Genomic DNA, 14,528 nt, shown 5'->3' on the forward strand with positions numbered 1-14,528 from the left:
AGCCTTGTATTGAATATTCATCTTATTAATATGCCTTCTTACTTCTTTATGCAAATTAGGTTCTCGAAAAAGTCTTCAGCTTCAGAACTAGCCTTTTCTCCTCCATCCATATTTCTTAATTTTAAAGCATTTCTAGGACTACTCTCATAAAATCTAGAATGGTGTTTTACCAATACTCCTATTGGCAAAATTATTGTATGCAAACTCCGCCAGTGGTAAAATCAAATCCCATCTCTTGGGATTATCTCCTACTAAGCATCTTAATAGCTTACCCAAACTCCTATTCACCACTTCAGTCTGTAGATGGTGTGTTGAACTAAAATTCAAATCTGTCTTCAACTTTTTCCACAATGTCCTCCAAAAGTACCCAACAAACTTAGTGTCTTGATTTGAAACTATACTCTTAGGTAGTCTATGTAATCTCACCACCTCTCTAAAAAATAAATTTTCCACATGAACATCATCATTAGTCTTCTTACAAGGAATAAAATGTGCCATCTTTGAGAATCTATCCATGACCACAAAAATGGAATCATGTCCTCTCCAAGTCCTTGGTAAACAAAGAATAAAATCTATACTAATATCCTCCCATGGCCTTTCTAGTACAGTTAATGGTTGATACAACCTTGTACTTTTCCTATTGTTTTTTGCCATCTAACATACTCTACAAATTTGCACAAACTTCTTAACATCTTGCTACAGTTATGGCCAATAATAATTATCACTGATGAGCAATGGTCTTATCTCAACCAAAGTGTCCAGCCAATCCTCCACTATGCTTCTCTTTGATTAGGTTCTCCCTCATGGAACTCTTTGGAATACACAACTAGCTTCCTCTGAATAAAATCCCATCTTGTATTATAAAATCCAACCACTTGGTCCTATCTAAAGTAATAGGCTCCATGGAAGCTCTCCAAGCCTCACCAAAATTGGGATCTTTTGGATACAAACTCTTCAGTTCATAAAACCCAACAACTTCAATCTGCATCTTTGTCAACAAATTTTGCCTTCTACTTAAGGCATTTGCAACCCTATTAGGTTTTCCATGTTGTCAAAAAGGAAGAAAACTAAGAGGGAGGATGAATCAGTTTCACAAAACTTTACTTAAACACAATTTTAGATCTGATAAATAGCAGTGAAAGCATAAATCAACACCACATCAATAACACACATAACACCAATATTGTTGAGGTGGAAAACCCAGTCAAGGGAAAAATCACGGTGGGAACCTATCCACAATATGATGATACCATGTTAGAATTATATGAAATATTACAATGGGGAATGCATATGCATTTACACACATTGCCTAGAGCTCACTACTCAAAACACAATAACAACAAGGGCTACAACCCTAGGGAAGACTCACTATCTTACAAAAAGATTTGGATTACATCCAAAATATCATGAACTAATAGAATAGCATCTCCTCATGCCTAATTATAGTTTTGGTTAAGCTCGTATACTTCTCTGCCATACTTCTTCTTTGCTATCAAAAGATCAAAGCATTATTCACACATTACACACACTTGTAGATACCATAGATACATCTACAACATGATATAATATTGATTTATACATCTCATCAACCTATATTTTAAGGTCGGCTCAACCCACAACACAAATTACAAAATATAAGTACACACACTACAATAACACGTGCAAACCAAAACAATGCCAATGAAGACATAGTATGGACCCAAATCACCACCTCAAACATGAAACACTTCCAATAATTATGCCTCGAACATCTGCAACATGCTACAATCATCATGTCAGCCAAGAACATGAAGAACACCATCGAAATAAGGAAAATCATCAATAATGCACACAAAGATCAACGCTGACCACCAACACAAATAGGACACGATCTAGAGCATCCACAAGCATCATGAATTCCTGCAACAACAACCACAACATCATCACCTACTAGAATCTTCATCAACATTATACTGAACCTCAAGAACACTAACTGAACTGACTGTCAAACTAAAAGATACACTTGTAGACCTCCAAATCATGAACCATCTGAATTGAGGACACACCAAAATGTCCCAAACACCCTACCAAATCTATAAACCAAGATCTTGCAATGCAAATAAAAATCTAGAACACTTATCAACTGAAAAACCAACCACGATATCGGATCTCATAGCATGATCAAATCACTATGTGGACCACTAAAACTTCTTCTGAATCAACTAGAGATACTTACTCAAAACCATTTAATTTACAACATCTCAAATGCAACACACTAGCCAAACCAACCCACTTAATCTAACTGCAAGACTGAAACACATAGAGAGGAATATGTTGACATCATTGACAACACATTCCAACAAACTTCTCAACAATATCCAACAATCTCCTCGTTTGGAATTGATGACAACAAATTATGTGAAAAACAATCAATGCAAAGAAAGAGGATAATTATCTCCCACTAAGATCATGCACATAACTCAACACAGGTTTTTCACATAGCTCTCTCTCCCCCTTTGACATCAATGAAAAAAGAACATACTACACAAATCTCTCTCACAACAATTGAACATGAAATCAAACAAATATGAATATCTGAATCATTTACTACTCCCCCTAAGTAGCAACCATTATTCAACAATTTGGATCACAAGATATCTCTATGAAATCCACTCAACTGATGCAAATCCATGCATCTTAGTTCTTATCCAGAGGGACAATTACCCCTAGCTTCTCCCCGAGATATTCAAAAGCATCCTTAAGCAAAGGCTTCGTGGAGATATCTAAAATTTTCTCCTTTGTAGACAAATACTCTATTTTGACTTCCTTCTCATTCACCTTCTCTCTCAAGAAATGAAACTTGATTGATATATGCTTAGTCTTTGAATGGAACATCGAATTCTTAGAAATATTGATAGCACTAGAATTATCATAGTATATAGTTGTAGGCACATCATAAACAACTCTAATATCTTTCAACATCTACTTCATCCATATTACCTATGTACAATTTTTAGTAGTATCAATGTAATAAGCCTCTACCGTAGATAGAGAAATAGCATTCTTCTTCTTACTCATCCATGAAACCAATTTCTTTCCCAAGAAAAATGCACCACCACTAGTACTCTTCTGGTCATCAACATCGCCTACCCAATCAACATCTGTAAAATCACTCAAGGTAAAATCATTAACTTTAGGATACCACAAACCAAAATCAATAGTTCCTTTCAAATATCTAAAAATTCTCTTCACAGGAACAACATGAGATTCTCTAGGATCAGCTTGAAATCTAGCAACAAGACAAACAACATTTATAATATCCAGTCTAGTTTGAGTCAAATAAAGCAATCCACCAATCGTAGATCTGTATCTATTCTAATTTAATTTTGAAGAGTCATCATCCTTTCTCAACTTACACCTGGTCACCATAGGAGTACCAACTGGCTTTACATCATCTAAACCAAACTTCTTCAATAATTCCTTCACATACTTAGATTGAGATATGAAAATAGCTTTACCTAGATGTGAAATTTACAATCCCGGAAATAATTTCATCTCATCAATCATAAACATTTCAAATTCATTATCCATATCATCAACAAACTTCTTGCACAAGCTATCATCTCCACCAAAAATAGTATCATCAACAAATACCTCAACAATCAAAATGTTATCATGATCAATATTGAAATACAAATTACTATCAACAATACCTTTATTGAATTCAAGCTTCATCAAATACATATCCAATCTAGCATACTATGCTCTCGAGGCTTTCTTTAGTCCATATAGTTCTTTCTTCAATTTCCATACCATATCTTTCTGATCTGCAAACTAAAATCCATCTGGATGCTCAATATACACTTCTTCTTCTAGCTCACCATTAAGAAATGTTGACTTGACATCCATCTACTAAAATTTGAAATCTTTGTAAGTATCATAAGCAAGAAATAATCTAACAACTTCAATTCTAGCTACCAGAGAAAAAGTCTCCTCAAATTCAATTCCTTCCATCTGAGAATATCCCTTACAAACAAGTCTAGCTTTATTCCTAAAAACTCAACCTTGTTTATTCAATTTATTCTAGAAGACCCATTTAGTTCTAATTACATTCTTATCCTTAGGTCTAGGAACAAGAATCCATGTATTATTTTTCTCAATCTGGTTCAATTCTTCTTCCATTGCTTTAACCCAATTTTCATCTTTACATGCTTCATCAACATCTAAAGGTTCAAATTTAGAAATCAAGTAATACTCTTCAACAATTATTATTCTAGTCATCACACCTTTATTCTTATCACCTATGATCTGATTCTTTAAATGATTTTATCTCACATACTTGGAAGTCTTAGGATTTTTCCGATTTCCAGACTGTTGATCTCTTTCTTCTGCACTAGCACTTGTACTTTCTCCTTCATTCACAAGCTTTTTTGGATCAATCTGATTTTGATTCTGGGTTTGCACTTGCTTTCCTTTATCTAAATTGGCATCCTAATCATCTGAATCATTTCCACAAGATCTAATCTGTCTCATATTGCTTTCATCAACTTTCACATTAGCACTTTCAACTATCTTTCTCAATGTTTTATTATAACATCGGTACGCCTTATTCTTAGTAGAATAACCAAGAAAAATTCCTTCATCACATATAGCATCAAATTTTCTTAGATCTTCATCTCTTTTGATATAGCATTTACTTCCAAAAATTCTAAAATATCTAACTGTAGGAACATGACCAAACCATAACTCATAAGGAGTCTTACCGGTATTACGTTTAATATGCACTCAGTTAAGAGTATATATAATAGTACTAATAACTTCTCTCCAATAGATATGTGTAACATTTACTTCAATCATCATAGTCCTAACAACTTCCTGAATTGTCCTATTCTTCCTCTTCACAACAACATTGTGTTGAGGGGTTCTAGGTGCATATAATTGTCTCTTTACTCTATGTTCTTCGCAAAATGCATTAAACTCATTGGAAGTGAATTCACCACCTCTGTCAGATCTCAGACACTTTAGCTTCAGTCCAGTCTCAGTGTTGATGTTATTGTAGTAGCAAGAGATATCATTGTCTTACATATGCGATCCTTTTTTATTTACTAAATTGCTTATTTATATCTCTATGTATAATTTTTGTTGGTTGTTTGCATTCATTTGTTAATGGAAAATTCATGGTTGACTATCGGGTTAACTTTGCACCCTTTACCTTTGACCCTTCTGATAAGAGTCATGTCCATTCATCATTTTGCTTAGTCGAATATATGGTTTCCTTGATCGAGAGTTTTGGTCTATAGTCGTCGAAGGATATTCTGCATATAACTATGTAATACCCGATAGAGAGTTGTTGTGTATATTTATGTGATGTCTGTGAAATTATAGCTATGCATATTCCACATCATCTTTAGGAGTTATTTGTTGTTATCTTTGTGAACAATCTACTTTGTGTATTTGTGTGAAGTTTGAGATATATATACTATATGGTTCATAGAGAGTAATCGTTGTGTGCATACATGTGATGTGTGTGTGAATTATATTCTCTTCTTATTCACCCAGTAAACATAAATAATCAAATTTATTTATTGAAGGAAACTAGCAACTAAGGAAGTAATCAATATCTTCAAGATATTGATATATATTATTTCAGATTTAATTCAAATAAATAAAATTAATCATGTACTTTTGACCATATAATTCTACTCCAAAATTTAACATGGTATCAGAGTGGGTTTAAGAAATGATCTTATCAGACTTGTTTTAAGTAGTCAAGTAAACCTTTCTCTAGGGTAGATCTAAGGTAACAAATTATTTCAGACCTAAGGGTGTTGGAAACCAATAAAACTGAGAGGGGGGGGGGGGGGGGGGGTGAATCAGTGTTATACCAGAATAGTAGATTTTATCCTTAACAAAACATCCATACACCAACAGATATACCGGTATAAATAGAATTGAAAGAAGTAAAGCAATCAATAAGCCAAACATATAAATGAGAATCATAAAACAGATTTATACGTGGAAAATCTCAATGAGGAAAAACCACGGTGGGATTTGTGACCCACAATATCAATTCATTGGCCATATCAAGAGATATTATAATATATAATGGGCCTACACTTCCAGGAAGGTTTACAGCCCAAAGCACACTGCTCGATCACAATAGGAGCCTCACTAACTACATAACATTCCACAAAATAGTGAACTGCTAGGATAGCATCTTTTATGCCAGAATACAGTTCCAGTTTAAGCTCTGTCTATTCCGGTTAAAACCCTAAACCTTTATACCGGAATAACCCTTACAATGAATCCCTCACATACATAGTCTCTCAAAATGATTTCGCATTCATCACATCCATATATCCATCCTATCATCTTCATCTCAAAAATGATCTAATCAATCTGCCCTATATACCCTATACAAATTTATGCCTTATGTCAACTTACAAAGATATATACAATATCAGATTACATGTCCGCCATATAACATAAATGAATAAACATTAAAAAAAGTTGCCGATGCCAGATCTAAGATGTGTCGGCCTCCAATACCGATGACCTTTATTGTACCATGTTGGCCTACATTGCCAGTTACCAAAGAAATCTTCTATCCTACTAGTGCTGGTGTCGGTGCCGGTGTAGAGTCTATGAAGTGCCTGTCAATACACCATATGAAGCTGGAACCCAAAATCATGTTGCCATCAATGAAAACATAATGAAACCTAACCAATAGAGTGTCAATTTCCAACAATCTCCCCCTTTGGCATTAATGGCAACACTCATGTGAAAAATGGTCATGGTTTCAACTGCCAGTTTCATCCTACCCTGCTCCCCTTAAGATGAATATGCAAAATGCTCCATATCTCCAAAAAATATGTAACTCCCCCTAATGTATGCAACTCTTTCATTATTTTTCACATGTATACTACTCCCCCTTTGACATCAATGCCCAAAATACATCTCAAATAATAATTACTATACACTGAATAGCTCCAAAAAATATCTTACTGGGGCTTGACTAGTTTCAAGATTTCGAGATAAGATTTCTCCCGTAATTCCGTATAAGTATCCCAGTCAGTTTTGAATGTACTAGAGATAGATACAAGTTCACTCAATAGATATGCAAGTGATTCTTTCTCATTAACTTATGTCGGAATGGGCTTTCTTAGCATATCCATGCATTCCTTCTTATGTACACAAAGTGAATCCAATCTTGGACTCACCAAACCTCTGAGGCTTCTGGCTCTCTAAATGATTTTATCTCTTTCATTTTCAAGAGAATAAATTTGGTTCTCCAAAGTCAAAAAATTTCCATCAATAGATGTTGTCAGTGAAATTAGTCCATCAAAAGAGTTAGCAATACTAGCAATTTTCTCTTGTATCTCTTTTATCTTTTTATCTACAGTTGTTGTAAGTATCTGAGTATTACAACATACCCTGTATATATTAGTAGATTGTTTCAAAGAATTTTCTATCAAAGTTAGCTTCTCCTAAATCTTTTTCTTTTCTCTCTCAATGATCTAATCAAAAGCGACTCTCTTAGCTAAAGTGAATTTTTCAAGTGCTTGTCAGTTAGAGATCTATTGCAAGGATTGAAAGTCTTTTGATATGTGCTCATTGATTACCTTAAGCTTGTCAAAAGGGCTTGCTTCACTTTCAATCTTAAACTCTGGGACCAATCTATGTAAAATAGTGATGGATTGATCTATAATCCCTTTGTCTATGGTTCCCTCCTTCATCAGTTTCTAAGTAGCCATCATCATTAGTTTATGGGACTCATCTCTGTCATGGTTTTCTTTTCAACTAGTTAAGTGTCAATTATCAATAATGATGTACCAGCAACTAGTTCCTTATCGGATTCCCTTGTTTTCTCTGATGATTTATCCTTTATTACTTCCTCACTTGCATCGGTGGCTTCACCACTTGGTGCAGTCTATGCAACGACCGGTTCCACTCTAGGAACAATATCCTCAACCTATAAATTAGTATCTGGAGGACAATTGTCCTCAATGTTAGTATCATGTACAATATTCTCAGTAATAACCAGTTTCTTTGTATTTGTCTATACATTTTCCGATGGCTCAATTTCCACTATCTTGATATTCTTCAAAACTGAAGGTGGAGTTTCCATGATCCCTTTACCTATACCTTCAACCGATGTATCTACAGTATCTATCTTTATCTTTTATGAAGTAAAGAATCCTCTACGTTCTCCCAAAAATTTGATCCAAGCTTTCTGAGTTTCCTTTATTACTTCATTCATCATTCCTAACATCAGGCTAGTTATTCTATGTTTTCTATTAAATACCTTCCTATCTGCAGCCTCAATTGTCTTATTCATTTCATCTGGAGTTATGCTAACACACATAGCTAAAAGTTCTTGCATTTTAATGTGCTTGTCTTCTTGCATTTTATATAACCTTCTAGCATCCAGCATGTTATATAACTCTATCGGTATTTGATTTTCTATTTCTATTAATGCTTTCTTATAGATATCCAAATACAATAGAATTACTTCCTCTACCTCTCTCTGCTCATCAACTTCTAATGTATCATAATAAGACTTAACATTTTTCAGCATCCCATACTTAGTAATTTCATCAACAATTTCAGCACAAGTCATAGGTGGTATAATAGTCACATTACTAGTCTCTAGTGCCAAATCAATGTCACTCTTCTTCCTCCTTCTAGCAATACTGGATGTAGCTATTGATGTGGCCTTAGGTGCCTGATTTTGTGTCGGTAACTTGATGGTGACCTTCCTAATTGGTTGTTTCTTTACTTCCACTTTAGGTTCTTCCAATTTCTTCCTCACAGCCCTTTTGAAAGCTAATGGTGTGTTATCTTCAGACTCAGAATCTACAGTCACAGGTTCAATGTGAACTACCCGATCCTTCCTCTTTCTCCCTTTTTATGGGACAACATCAATGAGTGCCTTAATGTCCTTTGAAACCTCTTGTACAAACTTACTTGCCTTTCCTTCTTGTTTTTCCCTTCTCTTTCGATTGAACTCAGTTTCAACCTCAAGAGTATTCTGCTGAGAAGTTCCACGGGGATTCTTTGCCTCATCTATTTCTGCATCAATTAGCATTTTGGCATAGGCATCAATAATTTGTGCATCTACCTCATATCCCATTTCCTCTATCCAAACATTTTAGGGCTTGACTACCTCCATGAGAGTCACATCCTTTTTAACCATGAAACAAATGCTAGTAGAGTATTTCTCTACTATGTGCTCAGGTATTCTAATCCTAGACCTCATAGATTTTTGAAAAGCCTTGAAGTAACCCCATATCTTATCATCTCTCAGACTTCCCAATGCAACAATTGATTGTTTTAGTTGTCTTCCTACCGGGATGTCAAAAGCCCATTACTTCCTACCAGAACCAGGAGTATCATGCAGAAAGTATAGAATTAAGAAGACTAACAGATTACCATACTAGAAAGTGCCCTTCTTCTCACCTTTAATTTTCCCTAAGTTGATCAATAATTCTTCAAGCATCCAGCCACAAAGATCTAACTTGATATTATCCCTCATCATCTTATATGTAGCCAAAATACATGAACTGGAAACTGAATTCAGTTCATTTGACTGAGTTACCTTGTAGCCTATAACCATGCTTCCAAATTTGATGTTGGTGTTGGTGATAGTGCTCACTTTCATCGATCTCTTGTTTGATGTAGCATCGATGATCTGCCTCACAAATTCATTTGACACTTTCTTATCTGGATGTTGCCCTACCAATGGCAAACCAATAATTGCTCGGATGGATTCTTTAGTAATTTTATAGGGTTTGTCCAGCCATATGAATTCTCTGTGCACTCTTCTTAGTACATATCTAATTATTTCATCCTCAAACTCCAGAATATCTGTGAACCCTAGATCTTCAATGTGTTGATGTGTCGGTTTGATCTTACCAGATTCTCCCATTATTTCATTCATATACATCTCTTTGATCTTTGAAGTGCCTAAGTCCTCTATATGATAATGGATGTATGCCCTAACATCTTCTACATATACCACTCCCTCCAGAATGTGAGAAAATGCTCCAACGAAATCTTCCTTGGTAGCCACATGTGGATACTTTTTGAAAATTGGCCTGGGGTGGTCTTTAACCTCTACTACAGTTGGATTTGCAACAAAATAAGAACACAAGATGATCCCACTTCCATGATTCAAGAAAAATACCTTCTACTCGTTCTTGGTGAAAACCTCCAACAAATCCTTCCAAACATCGGTGTGATCGCTCAAGAAGAAATTGGATTGCCTCTGAATAGCCTCTAATTGCACTTAGTCACTCTGAATCGCTTTGAAATTGCTCTGAATGTTGGATGAATAATAATGAAGTGTATTCGACCTTTTATCCATCAAGAGAAACCCCTAATCTTCCATTGACCTAAATGACTGCTAGTGAAAGATACCGGATCTCGCACTGAATAAATCCATGTCGGATATGTTGGCATTTGGCATTATAACAGACAATGGGAGATTGTTGGCATTTCAATAAGGATATTGAGAAGGTTGTTGATGATTATGGTGATAACTCAATGATGAACCACTAGTACCAAACTGGTACTGAGAGGAGGGGATGAATCAGTACCAACACAAATACAGTCCAAAATTGGTTTGACATCAAATACTCCAAATGACTGACAAACAGGGATACCGGTAAAACAGAGTGCAATCGGTAACATTCAATATAGCTCAATCGGTCATGAACCGGTCACTCAGTAAGCTTTCCTCTTAGCTCAATACTATAGTATCATTATATTCTCATGCATAAACAAGTAAACTTAACCATCAGATCTTCACAACAGTGAGTTCAATATGTTTTATAGACAGGCATAAAACATAGAACCTTCATGTGCTTAACAGGTAAAACAAAGCACCACAAGACAAAAGCATTTCACATGACACACATATTTTTTCACGTGGAAACCCAATTGGGAAAAACCACGGTGGGGATGAATACTGACAAGCTGCTTTTTGAACTCTTTAGAAGTCCGCTCTGTTAGGAGCCTTGTCTGGTTAAGGACATTACAATAGGTTTTGGTAGGAACCGATCCTATTAGGGATCACCCGGTTAAGGGTTAAACCCAGTAGGGTCACCTTGTTAGAGGATTTCAAGAACTCAATAGTTGAAAGGATCTCCTAAGCTCTCTAGCTTCTCAGAACTCATTAGCCTCAAGTTACCCGGTTAAGGGATTTGAATCAAGCCAGTTAAGACCACCTAATTTAAGGGATTTTGAATCAAGCCAGTTAAGGCTACCCTATTAGGGGATTTTACAACTGTTGAAGTGGTTAGAGATCAACAAGTATTACAATTATCTGTTAATAGCACTCAATGCTAATGCAAATCTGTTTAGACTCCTCTTTTCCTTCTGTACATTCACTTTGTAGGTATCTCTTCTCTCCATTGGTCTGGCAAGAATTACGTATCACTTCCCTTGGATACACACTCACAACTTTTTCCAACAACCTTAGAAAGAAACACAACATAGACCTTATAGGAAACATACAGGTTGGTAGCAAAAACCCTAAACCCTAAACCTGTTAGGTTAAGCAATTCAAGCGGTTCAATCCTGACCATTGAATCATACTACATTAAATGCAACAATCTTGAATTGATCTCAATTCATTCTCCATCGTCCATTATCCACTGATTTCTTGGCGGCTGATAACTCATCACACGTTATCACCGTTTGATAGACTTCGCACATTCCCAAGGTAGACATGAATAGTCTTCTTCATGCAAGATTCTTCACGCGCATAGAGCTTACGTGGCAACATGATCTGTCCTCCATCATACTGCTAACTCATCACACAGACTTGAGGTACTCCAATCGGAAATCTTGAAGTGGAAGTTGCCTACCAACTGGTAGTCATGCAATGCTTCCATGTGTCGGTTCCCATAACTACATGCCGGTTCACCTTGAACAGATATGTTGCTTCACTTTCCTTGAACAAATATGTCGCTTCACTTTGGCATATAAACCGGTGCATACATATGCTGGTTCCTCTCTCTCTTCACCTATCACATGTGCCAGTTCACACTATGTCTCATATTGACATCAATGACAACATACAATATCATTATGTCTTCATGCGGGTTCACATAATTCCAACAATCTCCCCCTTTGGCATTGATGGCAATATACAAAAGATATCTTCTCTGCTTCACATCTTCTCCCCATTTGCTGCAGATATATTTTCACTTCACTCCTTCTCCCCCTTTGAAAACAATGCCAAAGTGGAGGTACAATCATCTTTGTTTCATCATGTTGCTCCCCCTGAGGAGTAGCATCCTTCAATACACCAATCAACCAAAAGTTTGTCTTTCCAGTACCTGACTGATGTGGAACAATCACTTTTAGTTCACCTCCTGAAGGGGCAATACCCCTAATTCACCTCTCAAATGCACAAATGTTGTCTTTGGGAGGGGCTTGGTGAATATGTCTGCTAACTTCTCCTTACTGGGCACATACTCCAGTGTGATCTCTTTATTCTGAAGCTTTTCCCTCAAGAAATAATGCTTAAGCTCAAAATGTTTCATTCTAGAATGTAAAACCGAATTCTTTGATATATTGATAGCACATGTGTTATCACAAAATATGCTTACCAGTTCAGATACAGGGATCTTGAAGCCTTCCAGTACATGCTTCATCCAAATTGTCTGAGTGCAGTTCATGAAAGCTGCAACATACTCTGCTTCCACTGTAGACTGAGAGATACAACTCTTCTTTTTACTCATCCATGAGACCAGTCTACCACTGAGAAAGAATGCACCACTAGTTGTGCTCTTCTGGTCATCCACATTACCTACCCAATCAGCATCTGTGAACACTTTCAGATTGAAATTATTGTTGTATGGGTACCACAATTCATAGTCAACTATTCCCTTCAGATACCTGAGAATCCACTTGACTGCAATCAAGTGAGATTCTCTTGGACTCTTCTAGAACCTTGCAGTAATGCCAACTGCATGTGCAATATCCGGTCTACTATGCACTACATAATGCAACTTACCAATCATTGATCGGTATTCCTTCTCATCAACCAGTGCGAAATCATCCTCCTTTGTCAATTTGCAATTGGTCACCATCGTTGTACCAACCAGTTTGCTATCTTCCATGCCAAAAGTCTTCAACACCTCTTTGACATATTTGGACTGAGTGATGAAGATTCCATCTTCCATCTACTGGATCTACAGTCTAATGAAGAACTTAATCTCCCCTATGAGTGACATCTCAAACTCTTTCTTCATCTCATTAGCAAACTCATGAATCATCTTTTCATCTCCACCAAAGATGATGTCATCAATAAAACCTTCACAGATCAGAATCTGATCTCCTTTAGACTTCAAGTAGATATTGCTATCTTCACTTGTTCTCTCAAATCCAATCTTCACAAGATGGGAATGTAGGCGCTCATACCATGCCCTAGGTGCTTGCTTTAGACCATATAATGCTTTATGTAGCCTACATACCATGTCACTATCTTCAGATAGGGCAAACCCATCTGGTTGCTCAATATACACCTCCTCTTCAAGTACACCATTTAGGAATGCAGATTTTACATCCATTTGATATACCTTGAACCTCTTAAAAGATGCATATGCAAGAAGCATACGAACCCCTTCCAATCTGGCTACAGGAGCAAAGGTTTCCCCATAGTCTTCACCTTCTTCTTGAGCATATCCTTTGCATACCAGTCTAGCTTTATTCCTAATCACTATGCCATCCTCATTCAACTTATTTTTGAACACCCATTTGGTGCCAATAACATTTTTATGCTGTGGTCTAGGTACCAAGGACCATGTACCATTTTTCTCTATCTGGTCAAGTTCTTCTTCCATTGCCTTGATCCAGTCTTCATCTTTATGAGCCTCTTTGAATGACTTAGGCTCAAATTCAGAGATCATACATGAGTTTTCTCTGATCTTTCTTCTGGAAAGGATTCCTACATCCTTATCACCTATGATCTACTTGGGATCATGATTCAACTTGACATACAGAGGAATGGTCTTAACTGGTTCTTCTTGCTTTTCTTCTTCATCCTCATCTTCATCAGTATCAGCATTCACCGGTTCAGGAACACTGTTACTGGTACTCGGTTGACTGACAACCAGTTCCCAAAAGGTTGCAACCAGTTCATTTACAACTTGCTCACTGCCAGTTTCCTCAGTCTTCTCAGAGGATTCATCAACTCTTACATTGATGCTTTCCATAATTCTCTGAGTCCTATTGTTGTAGCACTTTAAAGCTTTACTCTTGGTGGAATATCCTAGAAATATTCCCTCATCACATTTAGCTTCAAATTTGCCATGATGTTCATTTCTCTTGATGTAACATTTGCTACCAAATACCTTAAAGTAGTTAACCACAGGTGTCTTACCGGTCCAATACTCATAAGGAGTTTTGTCCTTACCCTTTTTGATGAGTACCCGGTTCATAGTGTATACTGCAGTGCTCACTGCTTCTCTCTAAAAGGTGTGAGCTACCTTTCCTTGAATCAACATGGTTCTAGCTTCTTCAACCACCGTCTGGTTATT

This window comes from Cryptomeria japonica, chromosome 11, assembly GCF_030272615.1.
Source record: "Cryptomeria japonica chromosome 11, Sugi_1.0, whole genome shotgun sequence".
Classification (NCBI taxonomy): Eukaryota; Viridiplantae; Streptophyta; class Pinopsida; order Cupressales; family Cupressaceae; genus Cryptomeria; species Cryptomeria japonica.